Source organism: Cervus elaphus, chromosome 20 (genome assembly GCF_910594005.1).
Source record: "Cervus elaphus chromosome 20, mCerEla1.1, whole genome shotgun sequence".
Lineage (NCBI taxonomy): Eukaryota > Metazoa > Chordata > Mammalia > Artiodactyla > Cervidae > Cervus > Cervus elaphus.
Window position 1 is genome coordinate 1,519,226 of NC_057834.1, and position 25,339 is coordinate 1,544,564.

Consider the following 25,339-nt stretch of genomic DNA (forward strand, 5'->3'; position numbering starts at 1 on the left):
TTTTTTTTTTTTTGCTCCTCAAATTTTTCACACGTTTTCATGCTCCTTGCATTTTTCACAACTTTTCATGCTCCTGGTCTTTCTTTCTTTCTTTTTTTTTTTTTTTTGCTCCTCGCATTTTTCACACCTTTTCATGCTCCTTGCATTTTTCACAACTTTTCATGCTCCTCGCATTTTTCACACCTTTTCATGCTCCTTGCATTTTTCTCAACTTTTCATGCTCCTCGCATTTTTCACACCTTTTCATGCTCCTTGCATTTTTCAGACCTTTTCATGCTCCTGGTCTTTCTTTTTTTTTTTTTGCTCCTCGCATTTTTCACACCTTTTCATGCTCCTCGCATTTTTCACACCTCTTCATGCTCCTCGCATTTTTCACAACTTTTCATGCTCCTCGCATTTTTCACACCTTTTCATGCTCCTGGTCTTTCTTTTTTTTTTTTTGCTCCTCGCATTTTTCACACCTTTTCATGCTCCTCGCATTTTTCACACCTCTTCATGCTCCTCGCATTTTTCACACCTCTTCATGCTCCTCGCATTTTTCACAACTTTTCATGCTCCTCGCATTTTTCACACCTTTTCATGCTCCTGGTCTTTCTTTTTTTTTTTTTTGCTCCTCGCATTTTTCACACCTTTTCATGCTCCTGGTCTTTCTTTTTTTTTTTTTGCTCCTCGCATTTTTCACACCTTTTCATGCTCCTGGTCTTTTTTTTTTCTTTTTTTGCTCCTCGATTTTTCACACCTTTTCATGCTCCTCGTCTTTTTTTTTTTTTGCTCCTCGCATTTTTCACACCTTTTCATGCTCCTGGTCTTTCTTTTTTTTTTTTTGCTCCTCGCATTTTTCACACCTTTTCTTGCTCCTGGTCTTTCTTTCTTTCTTTCTTTTTTTTTTTTTGCTCCTCGCATTTTTCACACCTTTTCATTTTCCTGGTCTTTTTTTCTTTTTTTTTTTTTCTCCTCGCATTTTTCACACCTTTTCATGCTCCTGGTCTTTTTTTTTTTCTTTTTTTGCTCCTCGCATTTTTCACACCTTTTCATGCTCCTGGTCTTTTTTTTTTTTTTTGCTCCTCGCATTTTTCAACCTTTCATGCTCCTCGCATTTTTCACACCTTTTCATGCTCCTGGTCTTTTTTTTTTTCTTTTTTTGCTCCTCGCATTTTTCACACCTTTTCATGCTCCTGGTCTTTTTTTTTTCCTTTTTCTGCTCCTCGCATTTTTCACACCTTTTCATGCTCCTGGTCTTTCTTTTTTTTTTTTTGCTCCTCGCATTTTTCACACCTTTTCATGCTCCTCGCATTTTTCACACCTCTTCATGCTCCTCGCATTTTTCACAACTTTTCATGCTCCTCGCATTTTTCACACCTTTTCATGCTCCTGGTATTTCTTTTTTTTTTTTTTGCTCCTCGCATTTTTCACACCTTTTCATGCTCCTGGTCTTTTTTTTTTTTTTTGCTCCTCGAATTTTTCACACCTTTTCATGCTCCTCGCATTTTTCACACCTCTTCATGCTCCTCACATTTTTCACAACTTTTCATGCTCCTCGCATTTTTCACACCTTTTCATGCTCCTCGCATTTTTCACACCTTTTCATGTTCATCGCATTTTTCACACCTTTTCATGCTCCTGGTCTTTCTTTTTTTTTTTTTCTCCTCGCATTTTTCACACCTTTTCATGCTCCTGGTCTTTTTTTTTTTTTTGCTCCTTAAATTTTTCACACGTTTTCATGCTCCTTGCATTTTTCACACCTTTTCATGCTCCTGGTCTTTCTTTCTTTCTTTTTTTTTTTTTTTTTGCTCCTCGCATTTTTCACACCTTTTCATGTTCCTTGCATTTTTCACAACTTTTCATGCTCCTCGCATTTTTCACACCTTTTCATGCTCCTTGCATTTTTCTCAACTTTTCATGCTCCTCGCATTTTTCACACCTTTTCATGCTCCTTGCATTTTTCACACCTTTTCATGCTCCTGGTCTTTCTTTTTTTTTTTTGCTCCTCGCATTTTTCACACCTTTTCATGCTCCTGGTCTTTTTTTTTTTTTTTTTTTTTTGCTCCACGCATTTTTCACACCTTTTCATGCTCCTTGCATTTTTCACACCTTTTCATGCTCCTCGTCTTTTTTTTTTTTTGCTCCTCGCATTTTTCACACCTTTTCATGCTCCTGGTCTTTTTTTTTTCTTTTGCTCCTCAAATTTTTCACACCTTTTCATGCTCCTCGCATTTTTCACACCTTTTCATGCTCCTGGTCTTTCTTTTTTTTTTTTTGCTCCTCGCATTTTTCACACCTTTTCATGCTCCTCGCATTTTTCACACCTCTTCATGCTCCTCGCATTTTTCACAGCTTTTCATGCTCCTCGCATTTTTCACACCTTTTCATGCTCCTGGTCTTTCTTTTTTTTTTTTGCTCCTCGCATTTTTCACACCTTTTCATGCTCCTGGTCTTTTTTTTTTTTTTTTTGCTCCTCGAATTTTTCACACCTTTTCATGCTCCTCGCATTTTTCACACCTCTTCATGCTCCTCACATTTTTCACAACTTTTCATGCTCCTCGCATTTTTCACACCTTTTCATGCTAATGGTCTTTCTTTTTTTTTTTTTTTTTTTTGCTCCTCGCATTTTTCACACCTTTTCATGCTCCTGGTCTTTCTTTCTTTCTTTTTTTTTTTTTTACTCCTCGCATTTTTCACACCTTTTCATGCTCCTCGCATTTTTCACACCTCTTCATGCTCCTCGCATTTTTCACACCTTTTCATGCTCCTGGTCTTTTTTTTTTCTTTTGCTCCTCAAATTTTTCACACCTTTTCATGCTCCTCGCATTTTTCACACCTTTTCATGCTCCTGGTCTTTTTTTTTTCTTTTTTTGCTCCTCGCATTTTTCACACCTTTTCATGCTCCTGGTCTTTCTTTCTTTCTTTTTTTTTTTTTTTTGCTCCTCGCATTTTTCACACCTTTTCATGCTCCTGGTCTTTCTTTCTTTCTTTTTTTTTTTTTTTTGCTCCTCGCATTTTTCACAACTTTTCATGCTCCTCGCATTTTTCACACCTTTTCATGCTCCTGGTCTTTCTTTTTTTTTTTTTGCTCCTCGCATTTTTCACACCTTTTCATGCTCCAGGTCTTTTTTTTTTTTTTTTGCTCCTCGAATTTTTCACACCTTTTCATGCTCCTCGCATTTTTCACACCTCTTCATGCTCCTCACATTTTTCACAACTTTTCATGCTCCTCGCATTTTTCACACCTTTTCATGCTCCTTGCATTTTTCACACCTTTTCATGTTCCTGGTCTTTTTTTTTTTTTTTTTTTTTTTTGCTCCTCGCATTTTTCACACCTTTTCATGCTCCTGGTCTATCTTTTTTTTTTTTTGCTCCTCGCATTTTTCACACCTTTTCATGTTCCTGGTCTTTTTTTTTTTTTTCCTCGCATTTTTCACACCTTTTCATGCTCCTGGTCTTTTTTTTTTTTTCTCCTCGCATTTTTCACACCTTTTCATGCTCCTGGTCTTTTTTTTTTTTTTTTTTTGCTCCTCGAATGTTTCACACCTTTTCATGCTCCTGGTCTTTCTTTATTGCTTTTTTTTTTTTTTTTGCTCCTCGCATTTTTCACACCTTTTCATGCTCCTGGTCTTTCTTTCTTTCTTTTTTTTTTTTTTTTGCTCCTCGCATTTTTCACACCTTTCATGCTCCTTGCATTTTTCACAACTTTTCATGCTCCTCGCATTTTTCACACCTTTTCATGCTCCTTGCATTTTTCACACCTTTTAATGCTCCTGGTCTTTCTTTTTTTTTTTTTGCTCCTCGCATTTTTCACACCTTTTCATGTTCCTGGTGTTTTTTTTTTTTTTTCCTCTCATTTTTCACACCTTTTCATGCTCCTGGTCTTTTTTTTTTTTTGCTCCTCGCATTTTTCACACCTTTTCATGCTCCTGGTCTTAATTTTTTTTTTTTTTTTTTGCTCCTCGCATTTTTCACACCTTTTCATACTCCTGGTCTTTCTTTCTTTCTTTTTTTTTTTTTTTTCATCCTCGCATTTTTCACACCTTTTCATGCTCCTGGTCTTTCTTTTTTTTTTTTTTGCTCCTCGCATTTTTCACACCTTTTCATACTCCTGGTTTTTTTTTTTTTTTTTTTTTGCTCCTCCCATTTTTCACACCTTTTCTTGCTCCTTGCATTTTTCACACCTTTTCATGCTCCTCGTCTTTTTTTTTTTTTGCTCCTCGCATTTTTAACACCTTTTCATGCTCCCGGTCTATTTTTTTTCTTTTGCTCCTCAAATTTTTCACACCTTTTCATGCTCCTCGCATTTTTCACACCTTTACATGCTCCTGGTCTTTTTTTTTTTTTTTTTTTGCTCCTCGCATTTTTCACACGTTTTCATGCTCCCGGTCTTTTTTTTTTTTTTTTTTTGCTCCTCAAATTTTTCACACGTTTTCATGCTCCTTGCATTTTTCTCACCTTTTCATGCTTCTGGTCTTTTTTTTTTTTTTTTTTGCTCCTCAAATTTTTCACACGTTTTCATGCTCCTTGCATTTTTCACACCTTTTCATGCTCCTCGTCTTTTTTTTTTTTTTTGCTCCTCGCATTTTTCACACCATTTCATGCTCCTCGCATTTTTCACACCTTTTCATGCTCCTCGCATTTTTCACACCTTTTCATGTTCATCGCATTTTTCACACCTTTTCATGCTCCTGGTCTTTTTTTTTTTTTTGCTCCTCCAATTTTTCACACGTTTTCATGCTCCTTCCATTTTTCACACCTTTTCATGCTCCTGGTCTTTCTTTCTTTCTTTTTTTTTTTTTTTTTGCTCCTCGCATATTTCACACCTTTTCATGCTCCTTGCATTTTTCACAACTTTTCATGCTCCTCGCATTTTTCACACCTTTTCATGCTCCTTGCATTTTTCTCAACTTTTCATGCTCCTCGCATTTTTCACACGTTTTCATGCTCCTTGCATTTTTGAGACCTTTTCATGCTCCTGGTCTTTTTTTTTTTTTTTTTGCTCCTCGAATATTTCACACCTTTTCATGCTGCTCGCATTTTTCACACCTCTTCATGCTCCTCACATTTTTCACAACTTTTCATGCTCCTCGCATTTTTCACACCTTTTCATGCTCCTTGCATTTTTCACACCTTTTCATGCTCCTGGTCTTTCTTTTTTTTTTTTGATCCTCGCATTTTTCACACCTTTTCATGCTAATGGTCTTTCTTTTTTTTTTTTTTTTTTTGCTCCTCGCATTTTTCACACCTTTTCATGCTCCTGGTCTTTCTTTCTTTCTTTTTTTTTTTTTTTACTCCTCGCATTTTTCACACCTTTTCATGTTCCTGGTCTTTTTTTTTTTTTTTTTTTCCTCCTCGCATTTTTCACACCTTTTCATGCTCCTGGTCTTTTTTTTTTTTGCTCCTCGAATTTTTCACACCTTTTCATGCTCCTGGTCTTTTTTTTTTTTTTTTTTTTTTGCTCCTCGAATTTTTCACACCTTTTCTTTCTCCTCGCATTTTTCACACCTCTTCATGCTCCTCGCATTTTTCACACCTTTTCATGCTCCTGGTCTTTTTTTTTTTTTTTTTTGCTCCTCGCATTTTTCACACCTTTTCATGCTCCTGGTCTTTCTTTTTTTTTTTTTGCTCCTCGCATTTTTCACACCTTTTCATGCTCCTGGTCTTTTTTTTTTTTTTTTTTTGCTCCTCGATTTTTCACACCTTTTCATGCTCCTCGTCTTTTTTTTTTTTGCTCCTCGCATTTTTCACACCTTTTCATGCTCCTTGCATTTTTCACACCTTTTCATGCTGCTCGTCTTTTTTTTTTTTTGCTCCTCGCATTTTTCACACCTTTTCATGCTCCTGGTCTTTTTTTTTTCTTTTGCTCCTCAAATTTTTCACACCTTTTCATGCTCCTCGCATTTTTCACACCTTTTCATGCTCCTGGTCTTTTTTTTTTTCTTTTTTTGCTCCTCGCATTTTTCACACCTTTTCATGCTCCTGGTCTTTCTTTTTTTTTTTTTGCTCCTCGCATTTTTCACACCTTTTCATGCTCCTGGTCTTTCTTTCTTTCTTTCTTTTTTTTTTTTGCTCCTCGCATTTTTCACACCTTTTCATGTTCCTGGTCTTTTTTTTTTTTTTTTCTCCTCGCATTTTTCACACCTTTTCATGCTCCTGGTCTTTTTTTTTTTCTTTTTTTGCTCCTCGCATTTTTCACACCTTTTCATGCTCCTGGTCTTTTTTTTTTTTTTTGCTCCTCGCCTTTTTCAACCTTTCATGCTCCTCGCATTTTTCACACCTTTTCATGCTCCTGGTCTTTTTTTTTTTTTTTTTTTGCTCCTCGCATTTTTCACACCTTTTCATGCTCCTGGTCTTTTTTTTTTTCTTTTTTTGCTCCTCGCATTTTTCACACCTTTTCATGCTCCTGGTCTTTTTTTTTTTCTTTTTTTGCTCCTCGCATTTTTCACACCTTTTCATGCTCCTGGTCTTCCTTTTTTTTTTTTTGCTCCTCGCATTTTTCACACCTTTTCATGCTCCTCGCATTTTTCACACCTCTTCATGCTCCTCGCATTTTTCACAACTTTTCATGCTCCTCGCATTTTTCACACCTTTTCATGCTCCTGGTCTTTCTTTTTTTTTTTTTGCTCCTCGCATTTTTCACACCTTTTCATGCTCCTGGTCTTTTTTTTTTTTTTTTTGCTCCTCGAATATTTCACACCTTTTCATGCTCCTCGCATTTTTCACACCTCTTCATGCTCCTCACATTTTTCACAACTTTTCATGCTCCTCGCATTTTTCACACCTTTTCATGCTCCTTGCATTTTTCACACCTTTTCATGCTCCTGGTGTTTCTTTTTTTTTTTTGATCCTCGCATTTTTCACACCTTTTCATGCTAATGGTCTTTCCTTTTTTTTTTTTTTTTTGCTCCTCGCATTTTTCACACCTTTTCATGTTCCTGGTCTTTTTTTTTTTTTTTTTTTCCTCCTCGCATTTTTCACACCTTTTCATGCTCCTGGTCTTTTTTTTTTTTGCTCCTCGAATTTTTCACACCTTTTCATGCTCCTGGTCTTTTTTTTTTTTTTTTTTTTTGCTCCTCGAATTTTTCACACCTTTTCATGCTCCTCGCATTTTTCACACCTCTTCATGCTCCTCGCATTTTTCACACCTTTTCATGCTCCTGGTCTTTCTTTTTTTTTTTTTTGCTCCTCGCATTTTTCACACCTTTTCATGCTCCTGGTCTTTCTTTTTTTTTTTTTGCTCCTCGCATTTTTCACACCTTTTCATGCTCCTGGTCTTTTTTTTTTTCTTTTTTTGCTCCTCGATTTTTCACACCTTTTCATGCTCCTCGTCTTTTTTTTTTTTGCTCCTCGCATTTTTCACACCTTTTCATGCTCCTTGCATTTTTCACACCTTTTCATGCTGCTCGTCTTATTTTTTTTTTGCTCCTCGCATTTTTCATACCTTTTCATGCTCCTGGTCTTTTTTTTTTCTTTTGCTCCTCAAATTTTTCACACCTTTTCATGCTCCTCGCATTTTTCACACCTTTTCATGCTCCTGGTCTTTTTTTTTTTCTTTTTTTGCTCCTCGCATTTTTCACACCTTTTCATGCTCCTGGTCTTTTTTTTTTTTTTTTTGCTCCTCGCATTTTTCACACCTTTTCATGCTCCTGGTCTTTCTTTCTTTCTTTCTTTTTTTTTTTTGCTCCTCGCATTTTTCACACCTTTTCATGCTCCTGGTCTTTTTTTTTTTCTTTTTTTGCTCCTCGCATTTTTCACACCTTTTCATGCTCCTGGTCTTTTTTTTTTTTTTGCTCCTCGCATTTTTCAACCTTTCATGCTCCTCGCATTTTTCACACCTTTTCATGCTCCTGGTCTTTTTTTTTTTCTTTTTTTGCTCCTCGCATTTTTCACACCTTTTCATGCTCCTGGTCTTTTTTTTTTTCTTTTTTTGCTCCTCGCATTTTTCACACCTTTTCATGCTCCTGGTCTTTCCTTTTTTATTTTTGCTCCTCGCATTTTTCACACCTTTTCATGCTCCTCGCATTTTTCACACCTCTTCATGCTCCTCGCATTTTTCACAACTTTTCATGCTCCTCGCATTTTTCACACCTTTTCATGCTCCTGGTCTTTCTTTTTTTTTTTTTGCTCCTCGCATTTTTCACACCTTTTCATGCTCCAGGTCTTTTTTTTTTTTTTTTTGCTCCTCGAATTTTTCACACCTTTTCATGCTCCTCGCATTTTTCACACCTCTTCATGCTCCTCACATTTTTCACAACTTTTCATGCTCCTCGCATTTTTCACACCTTTTCATGCTCCTTGCATTTTTCCCTCCTTTTCATGTTCCTGGTCTTTTTTTTTTTTTTTTTTTTTGGCTCCTCGCATTTTTCACACCTTTTCATGCTCCTGGTCTATCTTTTTTTTTTTTTGCTCCTCGCATTTTTCACACCTTTTCATGTTCCTGGTCTTTTTTTTTTTTTTTTCCTCGCATTTTTCACACCTTTTCATGCTCCTGGTCTTTTTTTTTTTTTTCTCCTCGCATTTTTCACACCTTTTCATGCTCCTGGTCTTTTTTTTTTTTTTTTTTTGCTCCTCGAATGTTTCACACCTTTTCATGCTCCTGGTCTTTCTTTATTTCTTTTTTTTTTTTTTTTGCTCCTCGCATTTTTCACACCTTTTCATGCTCCTGGTCTTTCTTTCTTTCTTTTTTTTTTTTTTTTGCTCCTCGCATTTTTCACACCTTTCATGCTCCTTGCATTTTTCACAACTTTTCATGCTCCTCGCATTTTTCACACCTTTTCATGCTCCTTGCATTTTTCACACCTTTTCATGCTCCTGGTCTTTCTTTTTTTTTTTTTGCTCCTCGCATTTTTCACACCTTTTCATGCTCCTGGTGTTTTTTTTTTTTTTCCTCTCATTTTTCACACCTTTTCATGCTCCTGGTCTTTTTTTTTTTTTGCTCCTCGCATTTTTCACACCTTTTCATGCTCCTGGTCTTTCTTTTTTTTTTTTTTTTTTGCTCCTCGCATTTTTCACACCTTTTCATACTCCTGGTCTTTCTTTCTTTCTTTTTTTTTTTTTTTTTCATCCTCGCATTTTTCACACCTTTTCATGCTCCTGGTCTTTCTTTTTTTTTTTTTGCTCCTCGCATTTTTCACACCTTTTCATGCTCCTGGTTTTTTTTTTTTTTTTTTGCTCCTCCCATTTTTCACACCTTTTCATGCTCCTTGCATTTTTCACACATTTTCATGCTCCTCGTCTTTTTTTTTTTTTTCTCCTCGCATTTTTCACACCTTTTCATGCTCCTCGCATTTTTCACACCTCTTCATGCTCCTCGCATTTTTCACACCTTTTCATGCTCCTGGTCTTTTTTTTTTTTTTGCTCCTCGCATTTTTCAACCTTTCTTGCTCCTCGCATTTTTCACACCTTTTCATGCTCCTGGTCTTTTTTTTTTTCTTTTTTTGCTCCTCGCATTTTTCACACCTTTTCATGCTCCTGGTCTTTTTTTTTTTCTTTTTTTGCTCCTCGCATTTTTCACACCTTTTCATGCTCCTGGTCTTTCTTTTTTTTTTTTTGCTCCTCGCATTTTTCACACCTTTTCATGCTCCTCGCATTTTTCACACCTCTTCATGCTCCTCGCATTTTTCACAACTTTTCATGCTCCTCGCATTTTTCACACCTTTTCATGCTCCTGGTCTTTCTTTTTTTTTTTTTGCTCCTCGCATTTTTCACACCTTTTCATGCTCCAGGTCTTTTTTTTTTTTTTTTTGCTCCTCGAATTTTTCACACCTTTTCATGCTCCTCGCATTTTTCACACCTCTTCATGCTCCTCACATTTTTCACAACTTTTCATGCTCCTCGCATTTTTCACACCTTTTCATGCTCCTTGCATTTTTCACACCTTTTCATGTTCCTGGTCTTTTTTTTTTTTTTTTTTTTTTGGCTCCTCGCATTTTTCACACCTTTTCATGCTCCTGGTCTATCTTTTTTTTTTTTTTCTCCTCGCATTTTTCACACCTTTTCATGTTCCTGTTTTTTTTTTTTTTTTTTTCCTCGCATTTTTCACTCCTTTTCATGCTCCTGGTCTTTTTTTTTTTTTTCTCCTCGCATTTTTCACACCTTTTCATGCTCCTGGTCTTTTTTTTTTTTTTTTTTTTGCTCCTCGAATGTTTCACACCTTTTCATGCTCCTGGTCTTTCTTTATTTCTTTTTTTTTTTTTTTTGCTCCTCGCATTTTTCACACCTTTTCATGCTCCTGGTCTTTCTTTCTTTCTTTTTTTTTTTTTTTTGCTCCTCGCATTTTTCACACCTTTCATGCTCCTTGCATTTTTCACAACTTTTCATGCTCCTCGCATTTTTCACACCTTTTCATGCTCCTTGCATTTTTCACACCTTTTCATGCTCCTGGTCTTTCTTTTTTTTTTTTTGCTCCTCGCATTTTTCACACCTTTTCATGCTCCTGGTGTTTTTTTTTTTTTTCCTCTCATTTTTCACACCTTTTCATGCTCCTGGTCTTTTTTTTTTTTTGCTCCTCGCATTTTTCACCCCTTTTCATGCTCCTGGTCTTTCTTTTTTTTTTTTTTTTTTGCTCCTCGCATTTTTCACACCTTTTCATACTCCTGGTCTTTCTTTCTTTCTTTTTTTTTTTTTTTTTCATCCTCGCATTTTTCACACCTTTTCATGCTCCTGGTCTTTCTTTTTTTTTTTTTGCTCCTCGCATTTTTCACACCTTTTCATGCTCCTGGTTTTTTTTTTTTTTTTTTTTTGCTCCTCCCATTTTTCACACCTTTTCATGCTCCTTGCATTTTTCACACATTTTCATGCTCCTCGTCTTTTTTTTTTTTTGCTCCTCGCATTTTTCACACCTTTTCATGCTCCTCGCATTTTTCACACCTCTTCATGCTCCTCGCATTTTTCACACCTTTTCATGCTCCCGGTCTTTTTTTTTTCTTTTGCTCCTCAAATTTTTCACACCTTTTCATGCTCCTCGCATTTTCACACCTTTTCATGCTCCTGGTCTTTTTTTTTTTCTTTTTTTGCTCCTCGCATTTTTCACACCTTTCATGCTCCTCGCATTTTTCACACCTTTTCATGCTCCTGGTCTTTTTTTTTTTCTTTTTTTGCTCCTCGCATTTTTCACACCTTTTCATGCTCCTTGCATTTTTCACACCTTTTCATGCTCCTCGTCTTTTTTTTTTTTTTCTCCTCGCATTTTTCACACCTTTTCATGCTCCTGGTCTTTTTTTTTTTTTTTTCTCCTCGCATTTTTCAACCTTTCATGCTCCTCGCATTTTTCACACCTTTTCATGCTCCTGGTCTTTTTTTTTTTCTTTTTTTGCTCCTCGCATTTTTCACTCCTTTTCATGCTCCTGGTCTTTTTTTTTTTCTTTTTCTGCTCCTCGCATTTTTCACACCTTTTCATGCTCCTGGTCTTTTTTTTTTTTTTTTTGCTCCTCGCATTTTTCACACCTTTTCATGCTCCTGGTCTTTTTTTTTTTTTTTGCTCCTCGCATTTTTCAACCTTTCATGCTCCTCGCATTTTTCACACCTTTTCATGCTCCTGGTCTTTTTTTTTTTTTTTTTTTGCTCCTCGCTTTTTTCCCCCCTTTTCATGCTCCTGGTCTTTTTTTTTTCTTTTTCTGCTCCTCGCATTTTTCACACCTTTTCATGCTCCTGGTCTTTCTTTTTTTTTTTTTGCTCCTCGCATTTTTCACACCTTTTCATGCTCCTCGCATTTTTCACACCTCTTCATGCTCCTCGCATTTTTCACAACTTTTCATGCTCCTCGCATTTTTCACACCTTTTCATGCTCCTGGTCTTTCTTTTTTTTTTTTTGCTCCTCGCATTTTTCACACCTTTTCATGCTCCTGGTCTTTTTTTTTTTTTTTTTGCTCCTCGAATTTTTCACACCTTTTCATGCTCCTCGCATTTTTCACACCTCTTCATGCTCCTCACATTTTTCACAACTTTTCATGCTCCTCGCATTTTTCTCAGCTTTTCATGCTCCTTGCATTTTTCACACCTTTTCATGCTCCTGGTCTTTCTTTTTTTTTTTTGATCCTCGCATTTTTCACACCTTTTCATGCTAATGGTCTTTCTTTTTTTTTTTTTTTTTTGCTCCTCGCATTTTTCACACCTTTTTATGCTCCTGGTCTTTCTTTCTTTCTTTTTTTTTTTTTTTTACTCCTCGCATTTTTCACACCTTTTCATGTTCCTGGTCTTTTTTTTTTTTTTTTTTTTCCTCCTCGCATTTTTCACACCTTTTCATGCTCCTGGTCTTTTTTTTTTTTGCTCCTCGAATTTTTCACACCTTTTCATGCTCCTGGTCTTTTTTTTTTTTTTTTTTTTTTTGCTCCTCGAATTTTTCACACCTTTTCATGCTCCTCGCATTTTTCACACCTCTTCATGCTCCTCGCATTTTTCACACCTTTTCATGCTCCTGGTCTTTCTTTTTTTTTTTTTTGCTCCTCGCATTTTTCACACCTTTTCATGCTCCTGGTCTTTCTTTTTTTTTTTTTGCTCCTCGCATTTTTCACACCTTTTCATGCTCCTGGTCTTTTTTTTTTTCTTTTTTTGCTCCTCGATTTTTCACACCTTTTCATGCTCCTGGTCTTTCTTTCTTTCTTTCTTTTTTTTTTTTGCTCCTCGCATTTTTCACACCTTTTCATGTTCCTGGTCTTTTTTTTTTTTTTTTTCCTCGCATTTTTCACACCTTTTCATGCTCCTGGTCTTTTTTTTTTTTTTCTCCTCTCATTTTTCACACCTTTTCATGCTCCTGGTCTTTTTTTTTTTCTTTTTTTGCTCCTCGCATTTTTCACACCTTTTCATGCTCCTGGTCTTTTTTTTTTTCTTTTTCTGCTCCTCGCATTTTTCACACCTTTTCATGCTCCTGGTCTTTCTTTTTTTTTTTTTGCTCCTCGCATTTTTCACACCTTTTCATGCTCCTCGCATTTTTCACACCTCTTCATGCTCCTCGCATTTTTTACACCTTTTCATGCTCCTGGTCTTTTTTTTTTTTTTCTCCTCTCATTTTTAACACCTTTTCATGCTCCTGGTCTTTTTTTTTTTCTTTTTTTGCTCCTCGCATTTTTCACACCTTTTCATGCTCCTTGTCTTTCTTTTTTTTTTTTTGCTCCTCGCATTTTTCACACCTTTTCATGTTCCTGGTTTTTTTTTTTTTTTTTTTTTTTTTTTGCTCCTCGCATTTTTCACACCTTTTAATGCTTCTGGTCTTTCTTTTTTTTTTTTTTTGCTCCTCGCATTTTTCACACCTCTTCATGCTCCTGGTCTTATTTTTTTTTTTTTTTGCTCCTCGAATTTTTCACACCTTTTCATGCTCCTCGCATTTTTCACACCTCTTCATGCTCCTCGCATTTTTCACACCTTTTCATGCTCCTGGTCTTTTTTTTTTTCTTTTTTTGCTCCTCGCATTTTTGACACCTTTTCATGCTCCTGGTCTTTTTTTTTTTTTTTGCTCCTCGCATTTTTCACACCTTTCATGCTCCTCGCATTTTTCACACCTTTTCATGCTCCTGGTCTTTTTTTTTTTCTTTTTTTGCTCCTCGCATTTTTCACACCTTTTCATGCTCCTGGTCTTTTTTTTTTTCTTTTTTTGCTCCTCGATTTTTCACACCTTTTCATGCTCCTCGTCTTTTTTTTTTTTTGCTCCTCGCATTTTTCACACCTTTTCATGCTCCTTGCATTTTTCACACCTTTTCATGCTCCTCGTCTTTTTTTTTTTTTGCTCCTCGCATTTTTCACACCTTTTCATGCTCCTGGTCTTTTTTTTTTCTTTTGCTCCTCAAATTTTTCACACCTTTTCATGCTCCTCGCATTTTTCACACCTTTTCATGCTCCTGGTCTTTTTTTTTTTCTTTTTTTGCTCCTCGCATTTTTCACACCTTTTCATGCTCCGTGTCTTTCTTTTTTTTTTTTTGCTCCTCGCATTTTTCACACCTTTTCATGCTCCTGGTCTTTCTTTCTTTCTTTCTTTTTTTTTTTTGCTCCTCGCATTTTTCACACCTTTTCATATTCCTGGTCTTTTTTTCTTTTTTTTTTTTTCTCCTCGCATTTTTCACACCTTTTCATGCTCCTGGTCTTTTTTTTTTCTTTTTTTGCTCCTCGCATTTTTCACACCTTTTCATGCTCCTGGTCTTTTTTTTTTTTTTTGCTCCTCGCATTTTTCAACCTTTCATGCTCCTCGCATTTTTCACACCTTTTCATGCTCCTGGTGTTTTTTTTTTTTTTCCTCTCATTTTTCACACCTTTTCATGCTCCTGGTCTTTTTTTTTTTTTGCTCCTCGCATTTTTCACACCTTTTCATGCTCCTGGTCTTTCTTTTTTTTTTTTTTTTTTGCTCCTCGCATTTTTCACCCCTTTTCATACTCCTGGTCTTTCTTTCTTTCTTTTTTTTTTTTTTTTTCATCCTCGCATTTTTCACTCCTTTTCATGCTCCTGGTCTTTCTTTTTTTTTTTTTGCTCCTCGCATTTTTCACACCTTTTCATGCTCCTGGTTTTTTTTTTTTTTTTTTGCTCCTCCCATTTTTCACACCTTTTCATGCTCCTTGCATTTTTCACACATTTTCATGCTCCTCGTCTTTTTTTTTTTTTGCTCCTCGCATTTTTCACACCTTTTCATGCTCCTCGCATTTTTCACACCTCTTCATGCTCCTCGCATTTTTCACACCTTTTCATGCTCCCGGTCTTTTTTTTTTTTTTGCTCCTCGCATTTTTCAACCTTTCATGCTCCTCGCATTTTTCACACCTTTTCATGCTCCTGGTCTTTTTTTTTTTCTTTTTTTGCTCCTCGCATTTTTCACACCTTTTCATGCTCCTGGTCTTTTTTTTTTTCTTTTTTTGCTCCTCGCATTTTTCACACCTTTTCATGCTCCTGGTCTTTCTTTTTTTTTTTTTGCTCCTCGCATTTTTCACACCTTTTCATGCTCCTCGCATTTTTCACACCTCTTCATGCTCCTCGCATTTTTCACAACTTTTCATGCTCCTCGCATTTTTCACACCTTTTCATGCTCCTGGTCTTTCTTTTTTTTTTTTTGCTCCTCGCATTTTTCACACCTTTTCATGCTCCAGGTCTTTTTTTTTTTTTTTTTGCTCCTCGAATTTTTCACACCTTTTCATGCTCCTCGCATTTTTCACACCTCTTCATGCTCCTCACATTTTTCACAACTTTTCATGCTCCTCGCATTTTTCACACCTTTTCATGCTCCTTGCATTTTTCACACCTTTTCATGTTCCTGGTCTTTTTTTTTTTTTTTGGCTCCTCGCATTTTTCACTCCTTTTCATGCTCCTGGTCTATCTTTTTTTTTTTTTGCTCCTCGCATTTTTCACACCTTTTCATGTTCCTGGTCTTTTTTTTTTTTTTTTCCTCGCATTTTTCACACCTTTTCATGCTCCTGGTCTTTTTTTTTTTTTTCTCCTCGCATTTTTCACACCTTTTCATGCTCCTGGTCTTTTTTTTTTTTTTTTTTTGCTCCTCGAATGTTTCACACCTTTTCATGCTCCTGGTCTTTCTTTATTTCTTTTTTTTTTTTTTTTGCTCCTCGCATTTTTCACACCTTTTCATGCTCCTGGTCTTTCTTTCTTTCTTTTTTTTTTTTTTTTGCTCCTCGCATTTTTCACACCTTTCATGCTCCTTGCATTTTTCACAACTTTTCATGCTCCTCGCATTTTTCACACCTTTTCATGCTCCTTGCATTTTTCACACCTTTTCATGCTCCTGGTCTTTCTTTTTTTTTTTTTGCTCCTCGCATTTTTCACACCTTTTCATGCTCCTGGTGTTTTTTTTTTTTTTCCTCTCATTTTTCACACCTTTTCATGCTCCTGGTCTTTTTTTTTTTTTGCTCCTCGCATTTTTCACACCTTTTCATGCTCCTGGTCTTTCTTTTTTTTTTTTTTTTTTGCTCCTCGCATTTTTCACACCTTTTCATACTCCTGGTCTTTCTTTCTTTCTTTTTTTTTTTTTTTTTCATCCTCGCATTTTTCACACCTTTTCATGCTCCTGGTCTTTCTTTTTTTTTTTTTGCTCCTCGCATTTTTCACACCTTTTCATGCTCCTGGTTTTTTTTTTTTTTTTTTTTGCTCCTCCCATTTTTCACACCTTTTCATGCTCCTTGCATTTTTCACACATTTTCATGCTCCTCGTCTTTTTTTTTTTTTGCTCCTCGCATTTTTCACACCTTTTCATGCTCCTCGCATTTTTCACACCTCTTCATGCTCCTCGCATTTTTCACACCTTTTCATGCTCCCGGTCTTTTTTTTTTCTTTTGCTCCTCAAATTTTTCACACCTTTTCATGCTCCTCGCATTTTCACACCTTTTCATGCTCCTGGTCTTTTTTTTTTTTTTTTTTTCTCCTCGCCTTTTTCACACCTTTTCATGCTCCTGGTCTTTTTTTTTTTTTTTTTTTGCTCCTCGAATGTTTCACACCTTTTCATGCTCCTGGTCTTTCTTTATTTCTTTTTTTTTTTTTTTTGCTCCTCGCATTTTTCACACCTTTTCATGCTCCTGGTCTTTCTTTCTTTCTTTTTTTTTTTTTTTTGCTCCTCGCATTTTTCACTCCTTTCATGCTCCTCGCATTTTTCACACCTTTTCATGCTCCTGGTCTTTTTTTTTTTCTTTTTTTGCTCCTCGCATTTTTCACACCTTTTCATGCTCCTTGCATTTTTCACACCTTTTCATGCTCCTCGTCTTTTTTTTTTTTTTCTCCTCGCATTTTTCACACCTTTTCATGCTCCTGGTCTTTTTTTTTTTTTTTTGCTCCTCGCATTTTTCAACCTTTCATGCTCCTCGCATTTTTCACACCTTTTCATGCTCCTGGTCTTTTTTTTTTTCTTTTTTTGCTCCTCGCATTTTTCACACCTTTTCATGCTCCTGGTCTTTTTTTTTTTCTTTTTCTGCTCCTCGCATTTTTCACACCTTTTCATGCTCCTGGTCTTTTTTTTTTTTTTTTTTCTCCTCGCATTTTTCACACCTTTTCATGCTCCTGGTCTTTTTTTTTTTTTTTGCTCCTCGCATTTTTCAACCTTTCATGCTCCTCGCATTTTTCACACCTTTTCATGCTCCTGGTCTTTTTTTTTTTCTTTTTTTGCTCCTCGCATTTTTCACACCTTTTCATGCTCCTGGTCTTTTTTTTTTCTTTTTCTGCTCCTCGCATTTTTCACACCTTTTCATGCTCCTGGTCTTTCTTTTTTTTTTTTTGCTCCTCGCATTTTTCACACCTTTTCATGCTCCTGGTCTTTTTTTTTTTTTTTGCTCCTCGCATTTTTCAACCTTTCATGCTCCTCGCATTTTTCACACCTTTTCATGCTCCTGGTCTTTTTTTTTTTCTTTTTTTGCTCCTCGCATTTTTCACACCTTTTCATGCTCCTCGCATTTTTCACACCTCTTCATGCTCCTCGCATTTTTCACACCTTTTCATGCTCCTGGTCTTTTTTTTTTTTTTTCTCCTCGCATTTTTCATCCTTTCATGCTCCTCGCATTTTTCACACCTTTTCATGCTCCTGGTCTTTTTTTTTTTCTTTTTTTGCTCCTCGCATTTTTCACACCTTTTCATGCTCCTGGTCTTTTTTTTTTTCTTTTTTTGCTCCTCGCATTTTTCACACCTTTTCTTGCTCCTGGTCTTTCTTTTTTTTTTTTTGCTCCTCGCATTTTTCACACCTTTTCATGCTCCTCGCATTTTTCACACCTCTTCATGCTCCTCGCATTTTTCACAACTTTTCATGCTCCTCGCATTTTTCACACCTTTTCATGCTCCTGGTCTTTCTTTTTTTTTTTTTGCTCCTCGCATTTTTCACACCTTTTCATGCTCCAGGTCTTTTTTTTTTTTTTTTTGCTCCTCGAATTTTTCACACCTTTTCATGCTCCTCGCATTTTTCACACCTCTTCATGCTCCTCACATTTTTCACAACTTTTCATGCTCCTCGCATTTTTCACACCTTTTCATGCTCCTTGCATTTTTCACACCTTTTCATGTTCCTGGTCTTTTTTTTTTTTTTTGGCTCCTCGCATTTTTCACTCCTTTTCATGCTCCTGGTCTATCTTTTTTTTTTTTTGCTCCTCGCATTTTTCACACCTTTTCATGTTCCTGGTCTTTTTTTTTTTTTTTTCCTCGCATTTTTCACACCTTTTCATGCTCCTGGTCTTTTTTTTTTTTTTCTCCTCGCATTTTTCACACCTTTTCATGCTCCTGGTCTTTTTTTTTTTTTTTTTTTGCTCCTCGAATGTTTCACACCTTTTCATGCTCCTGGTCTTTCTTTATTTCTTTTTTTTTTTTTTTTGCTCCTCGCATTTTTCACACCTTTTCATGCTCCTGGTCTTTCTTTCTTTCTTTTTTTTTTTTTTTTGCTCCTCGCATTTTTCACACCTTTCATGCTCCTTGCATTTTTCACAACTTTTCATGCTCCTCGCATTTTTCACACCTTTTCATGCTCCTTGCATTTTTCACACCTTTTCATGCTCCTGGTCTTTCTTTTTTTTTTTTTGCTCCTCGCATTTTTCACACCTTTTCATGCTCCTGGTGTTTTTTTTTTTTTTCCTCTCATTTTTCACACCTTTTCATGCTCCTGGTCTTTTTTTTTTTTTGCTCCTCGCTTTTTTCACACCTTTTCATGCTCCTGGTCTTTCTTTTTTTTTTTTTTTTTTGCTCCTCGCATTTTTCACACCTTTTCATACTCCTGGTCTTTCTTTCTTTCTTTTTTTTTTTTTTTTTCATCCTCGCATTTTTCACACCTTTTCATGCTCCTGGTCTTTCTTTTTTTTTTTTTGCTCCTCGCATTTTTCACACCTTTTCATGCTCCTGGTTTTTTTTTTTTTTTTTTTTGCTCCTCCCCTTTTTCACCCCTTTTCATGCTCCTTGCATTTTTCACACATTTTCATGCTCCTCGTCTTTTTTTTTTTTTGCTCCTCGCATTTTTCACACCTTTTCATGCTCCTCGCATTTTTCACACCTCTTCATGCTCCTCGCATTTTTCACACCTTTTCATGCTCCCGGTCTTTTTTTTTTCTTTTTCTCCTCAAATTTTTCACACCTTTTCATGCTCCTCGCATTTTCACACCTTTTCATGCTCCTGGTCTTTTTTTTTTTTTTTTTTTCTCCTCGCATTTTTCACACCTTTTCATGCTCCTGGTCTTTTTTTTTTTTTTTTTTTTGCTCCTCGAATGTTTCACACCTTTTCATGCTCCTGGTCTTTCTTTATTTCTTTTTTTTTTTTTTTTGCTCCTCGCATTTTTCACACCTTTTCATGCTCCTGGTCTTTCTTTCTTTCTTTTTTTTTTTTTTTTGCTCCTCGCATTTTTCACACCTTTCATGCTCCTCGCATTTTTCACACCTTTTCATGCTCCTGGTCTTTTTTTTTTTCTTTTTTTGCTCCTCGCATTTTTCACACCTTTTCATGCTCCTTGCATTTTTCACACCTTTTCATGCTCCTCGTCTTTTTTTTTTTTTTCTCCTCGCATTTTTCACACCTTTTCATGCTCCTGGTCTTTTTTTTTTTTTTTGCTCCTCGCATTTTTCAACCTTTCATGCTCCTCGCATTTTTCACACCTTTTCATGCTCCTGGTCTTTTTTTTTTTCTTTTTTTGCTCCTCGCATTTTTCACACCTTTTCATGCTCCTGGTCTTTTTTTTTTTCTTTTTCTGCTCCTCGCATTTTTCACACCTTTTCATGCTCCTGGTCTTTTTTTTTTTTTTTTTGCTCCTCGCATTTTTCACACCTTTTCATGCTCCTGGTCTTTTTTTTTTTTTTTTGCTCCTCGCATTTTTCAACCTTTCATGCTCCTCGCATTTTTCACACCTTTTCATGCTCCTGGTCTTTTTTTTTTTCTTTTTTTGCTCCTCGCATTTTTCACACCTTTTCATGCTCCTGGTCTTTTTTTTTTCTTTTTCTGCTCCTCGCATTTTTCACACCTTTTCATGCTCCTGGTCTTTCTTTTTTTTTTTTTGCTCCTCGCATTTTTCACACCTTTTCATGCTCCTCGCATTTTTCACACCTCTTCATGCTCCTCGCATTTTTCACAACTTTTCATGCTCCTCGCATTTTTCACACCTTTTCATGCTCCTGGTCTTTCTTTTTTTTTTTTTGCTCCTCGCATTTTTCACACCTTTTCATGCTCCTGGTCTTTTTTTTTTTTTTTTTGCTCCTCGAATTTTTCACACCTTTTCATGCTCCTCGCATTTTTCACTCCTCTTCATGCTCCTCACATTTTTCACAACTTTTCATGCTCCTCGCATTTTTCTCAGCTTTTCATGCTCCTTGCATTTTTCACACCTTTTCATGCTCCTGGTCTTTCTTTTTTTTTTTTGATCCTCGCATTTTTCACACCTTTTCATGCTAATGGTCTTTCTTTTTTTTTTTTTTTTTTGCTCCTCGCATTTTTCACACCTTTTTATGCTCCTGGTCTTTCTTTCTTTCTTTTTTTTTTTTTTTTACTCCTCGCATTTTTCACACCTTTTCATGTTCCTGGTCTTTTTTTTTTTTTTTTTTTTCCTCCTCGCATTTTTCACACCTTTTCATGCTCCTGGTCTTTTTTTTTTTTGCTCCTCGAATTTTTCACACCTTTTCATGCTCCTGGTCTTTTTTTTTTTTTTTTTTTTTTTTGCTCCTCGAATTTTTCACACCTTTTCATGCTCCTCGCATTTTTCACACCTCTTCATGCTCCTCGCATTTTTCACACCTTTTCATGCTCCTGGTCTTTCTTTTTTTTTTTTTTGCTCCTCGCATTTTTCACACCTTTTTATGCTCCTGGTCTTTCTTTTTTTTTTTTTGCTCCTCGCATTTTTCACACCTTTTCATGCTCCTGGTCTTTTTTTTTTTCTTTTTTTGCTCCTCGATTTTTCACACCTTTTCATGCTCCTGGTCTTTCTTTCTTTCTTTCTTTTTTTTTTTTGCTCCTCGCATTTTTCACACCTTTTCATGTTCCTGGTCTTTTTTTTTTTTTTTTTCCTCGCATTTTTCACACCTTTTCATGCTCCTGGTCTTTTTTTTTTTTTTCTCCTCTCATTTTTCACACCTTTTCATGCTCCTGGTCTTTTTTTTTTTCTTTTTTTGCTCCTCGCATTTTTCACACCTTTTCATGCTCCTGGTCTTTTTTTTTTTCTTTTTCTGCTCCTCGCATTTTTCACACCTTTTCATGCTCCTGGTCTTTCTTTTTTTTTTTTTTGCTCCTCGCATTTTTCACACCTTTTCATGCTCCTCGCATTTTTCACACCTCTTCATGCTCCTCGCATTTTTTACACCTTTTCATGCTCCTGGTCTTTTTTTTTTTTTTCTCCTCTCATTTTTAACACCTTTTCATGCTCCTGGTCTTTTTTTTTTTCTTTTTTTGCTCCTCGCATTTTTCACACCTTTTCATGCTCCTGGTCTTTCTTTTTTTTTTTTTGCTCCTCGCATTTTTCACACCTTTTCATGTTCCTGGTCTTTTTTTTTTTTTTTTTTTTTTTTTTTGCTCCTCGCATTTTTCACACCTTTTATTGCTTCTGGTCTTTCTTTTTTTTTTTTTTTGCTCCTCTCATTTTTCACACCTCTTCATGCTCCTGGTCTTATTTTTTTTTTTTTTTGCTCCTCGAATTTTTCACACCTTTTCATGCTCCTCGCATTTTTCACACCTCTTCATGCTCCTCGCATTTTTCACACCTTTTCATGCTCCTGGTCTTTTTTTTTTTCTTTTTTTGCTCCTCGCATTTTTGACACCTTTTCATGCTCCTGGTCTTTTTTTTTTTTTTTTGCTCCTCGCATTTTTCACACCTTTCATGCTCCTCGCATTTTTCACACCTTTTCATGCTCCTGGTCTTTTTTTTTTTCTTTTTTTGCTCCTCGCATTTTTCACACCTTTTCATGCTCCTGGTCTTTTTTTTTTTCTTTTTTTGCTCCTCGATTTTTCACACCTTTTCATGCTCCTCGTCTTTTTTTTTTTTTGCTCCTCGCATTTTTCACACCTTTTCATGCTCCTTGCATTTTTCACACCTTTTCATGCTCCTCGTCTTTTTTTTTTTTTGCTCCTCGCATTTTTCACACCTTTTCATGCTCCTGGTCTTTTTTTTTTCTTTTGCTCCTCAAATTTTTCAGACCTTTTCATGCTCCTCGCATTTTTCACACCTTTTCATGCTCCTGGTCTTTTTTTTTTTCTTTTTTTGCTCCTCGCTTTTTTCACACCTTTTCATGCTCCGTGTCTTTCTTTTTTTTTTTTTGCTCCTCGCATTTTTCACACCTTTTCATGCTCCTGGTCTTTCTTTCTTTCTTTCTTTTTTTTTTTTGCTCCTCGCATTTTTCACACCTTTTCATATTCCTGGTCTTTTTTTCTTTTTTTTTTTTTCTCCTCGCATTTTTCACACCTTTTCATGCTCCTGGTCTTTTTTTTTTCTTTTTTTGCTCCTCGCATTTTTCACACCTTTTCATGCTCCTGGTCTTTTTTTTTTTTTTTGCTCCTCGCATTTTTCAACCTTTCATGCTCCTCGCATTTTTCACACCTTTTCATGCTCCTGGTCTTTTTTTTTTTCTTTTTTTGCTCCTCGCATTTTTCACACCTTTTCATGCTCCTGGTCTTTTTTTTTTTCTTTTTCTGCTCCTCGCATTTTTCACACCTTTTCATGCTCCTGGTCTTTCTTTTTTTTTTTTTGCTCCTCGCATTTTTCACACCTTTTCATGCTCCTCGCATTTTTCACACCTCTTCATGCTCCTCGCATTTTTCACAACTTTTCATGCTCCTCGCATTTTTGACACCTTTTCATGCTCCTGGTCTTTTTTTTTTTTTTTTTGCTCCTCGAATTTTTCACACCTTTTCATGCTCCTCGCATTTTTCACACCTCTTCATGCTCCTCACATTTTTCACAACTTTTCATGCTCCTCGCATTTTTCACACCTTTTCATGCTCCTTGCATTTTTCACACCTTTTCATCTTCCTGGTCTTTTTTTTTTTTTTTTTTTTTGGCTCCTCGCATTTTTCACACCTTTTCATGCTCCTGGTCTATCTTTTTTTTTTTTTGCTCCTCGCATTTTTCACACCTTTTCTTGTTCCTGGTCTTTTTTTTTTTTTTTTCCTCGCATTTTTCACACCTTTTCATGCTCCTGGTCTTTTTTTTTTTTTTCTCCTCGCATTTTTCACACCTTTTCATGCTCCTGGTCTTTTTTTTTTTTTTTTTTTGCTCCTCGAATGTTTCACACCTTTTCATGCTCCTGGTCTTTCTTTATTTCTTTTTTTTTTTTTTTTGCTCCTCGCATTTTTCACACCTTTTCATGCTCCTGGTCTTTCTTTCTTTCTTTTTTTTTTTTTTTTGCTCCTCGCATTTTTCACACCTTTCATGCTCCTTGCATTTTTCACAACTTTTCATGCTCCTCGCATTTTTCACACCTTTTCATGCTCCTTGCATTTTTCACACCTTTTCATGCTCCTGGTCTTTCTTTTTTTTTTTTTGCTCCTCGCATTTTTCACACCTTTTCATGCTCCTGGTGTTTTTTTTTTTTTTCATCTCATTTTTCACATCTTTTCATGCTCCTGGTCTTTTTTTTTTTTTGCTCCTCGCATTTTTCACACCTTTTCATGCTCCTGGTCTTTCTTTTTTTTTTTTTTTTTTGCTCTTCGCATTTTTCACACCTTTTCATACTCCTGGTCTTTCTTTCTTTCTTTTTTTTTTTTCATCCTCGCATTTTTCACACCTTTTCATGCTCCTGGTCTTTCTTTTTTTTTTTTTGCTCCTCGCATTTTTCACACCTTTTCATGCTCCTGGTTTTTTTTTTTTGTTTTTGCTCCTCCCATTTTTCACACCTTTTCATGCTCCTTGCATTTTTCACACATTTTCATGCTCCTCGTCTTTTTTTTTTTTTGCTCCTCGCATTTTTCACACCTTTTCATGCTCCTCGCATTTTTCACACCTCTTCATGCTCCTCGCATTTTTCACACCTTTTCATGCTCCCGGTCTTTTTTTTTTTTTTGCTCCTCGCATTTTTCAACCTTTCCTGCTCCTCGCATTTTTCACACCTTTTCTTGCTCCTGGTCTTTTTTTTTTTTTTTTTTTGCTCCTCGCATTTTTCACACCTTTTCATGCTCCTGGTCTTTTTTTTTTTCTTTTTTTGCTCCTCGCATTTTTCACACCTTTTCATGCTCCTGGTCTTTCTTTTTTTTTTTTTGCTCCTCGCATTTTTCACACCTTTTCATGCTCCTCGCATTTTTCACACCTCTTCATGCTCCTCGCATTTTTCACAACTTTTCATGCTCCTCGCATTTTTCACACCTTTTCATGCTCCTGGTCTTTCTTTTTTTTTTTTTGCTCCTCGCATTTTTCACACCTTTTCATGCTCCAGGTCTTTTTTTTTTTTTTTTTGCTCCTCGAATTTTTCACACCTTTTCATGCTCCTCGCATTTTTCACACCTCTTCATGCTCCTCACATTTTTCACAACTTTTCATGCTCCTCGCATTTTTCACACCTTTTCATGCTCCTTGCATTTTTCACACATTTTCATGCTCATCGTCTTTTTTTTTTTTTGCTCCTCGCATTTTTCACACCTTTTCATGCTCCTCGCATTTTTCACACCTCTTCATGCTCCTCGCATTTTTCACACCTTTTCATGCTCCCGGTCTTTTTTTTTTCTTTTGCTCCTCAAATTTTTCACACCTTTTCATGCTCCTCGCATTTTTCACACCTTTTCATGCTCCTGGTCTTTTTTTTTTTCTTTTTTTGCTCCTGGCATTTTTCACACCTTTCATGCTCCTCGCATTTTTCACACCTTTTCATGCTCCTGGTCTTTTTTTTTTTCTTTTTTTGCTCCTCGCATTTTTCACACCTTTTCATGCTCCTTGCATTTTTCACACCTTTTCATGCTCCTCGTCTTTTTTTTTTTTTCTCCTCGCATTTTTCACACCTTTTCATGCTCCTGGTCTTTTTTTTTTTTTTTGCTCCTCGCATTTTTCAACCTTTCATGCTCCTCGCATTTTTCACACCTTTTCATGCTCCTGGTCTTTTTTTTTTTCTTTTTTTGCTCCTCGCATTTTTCACACCTTTTCATGCTCCTGGTCTTTTTTTTTTTCTTTTTCTGCTCCTCGCATTTTTCACACCTTTTCATGCTCCTGGTCTTTTTTTTTTTTTTTTTGCTCCTCGCATTTTTCACACCTTTTCATGCTCCTGGTCTTTTTTTTTTTTTTTGCTCCTCGCATTTTTCAACCTTTCATGCTCCTCGCATTTTTCACACCTTTTCATGCTCCTGGTCTTTTTTTTTTTTTTTTTTTGCTCCTCGCATTTTTCACACCTTTTCTTGCTCCTGGTCTTTTTTTTTTCTTTTTCTGCTCCTCGCATTTTTCACACCTTTTCATGCTCCTGGTCTTTCTTTTTTTTTTTTTGCTCCTCGCATTTTTCACACCTTTTCATGCTCC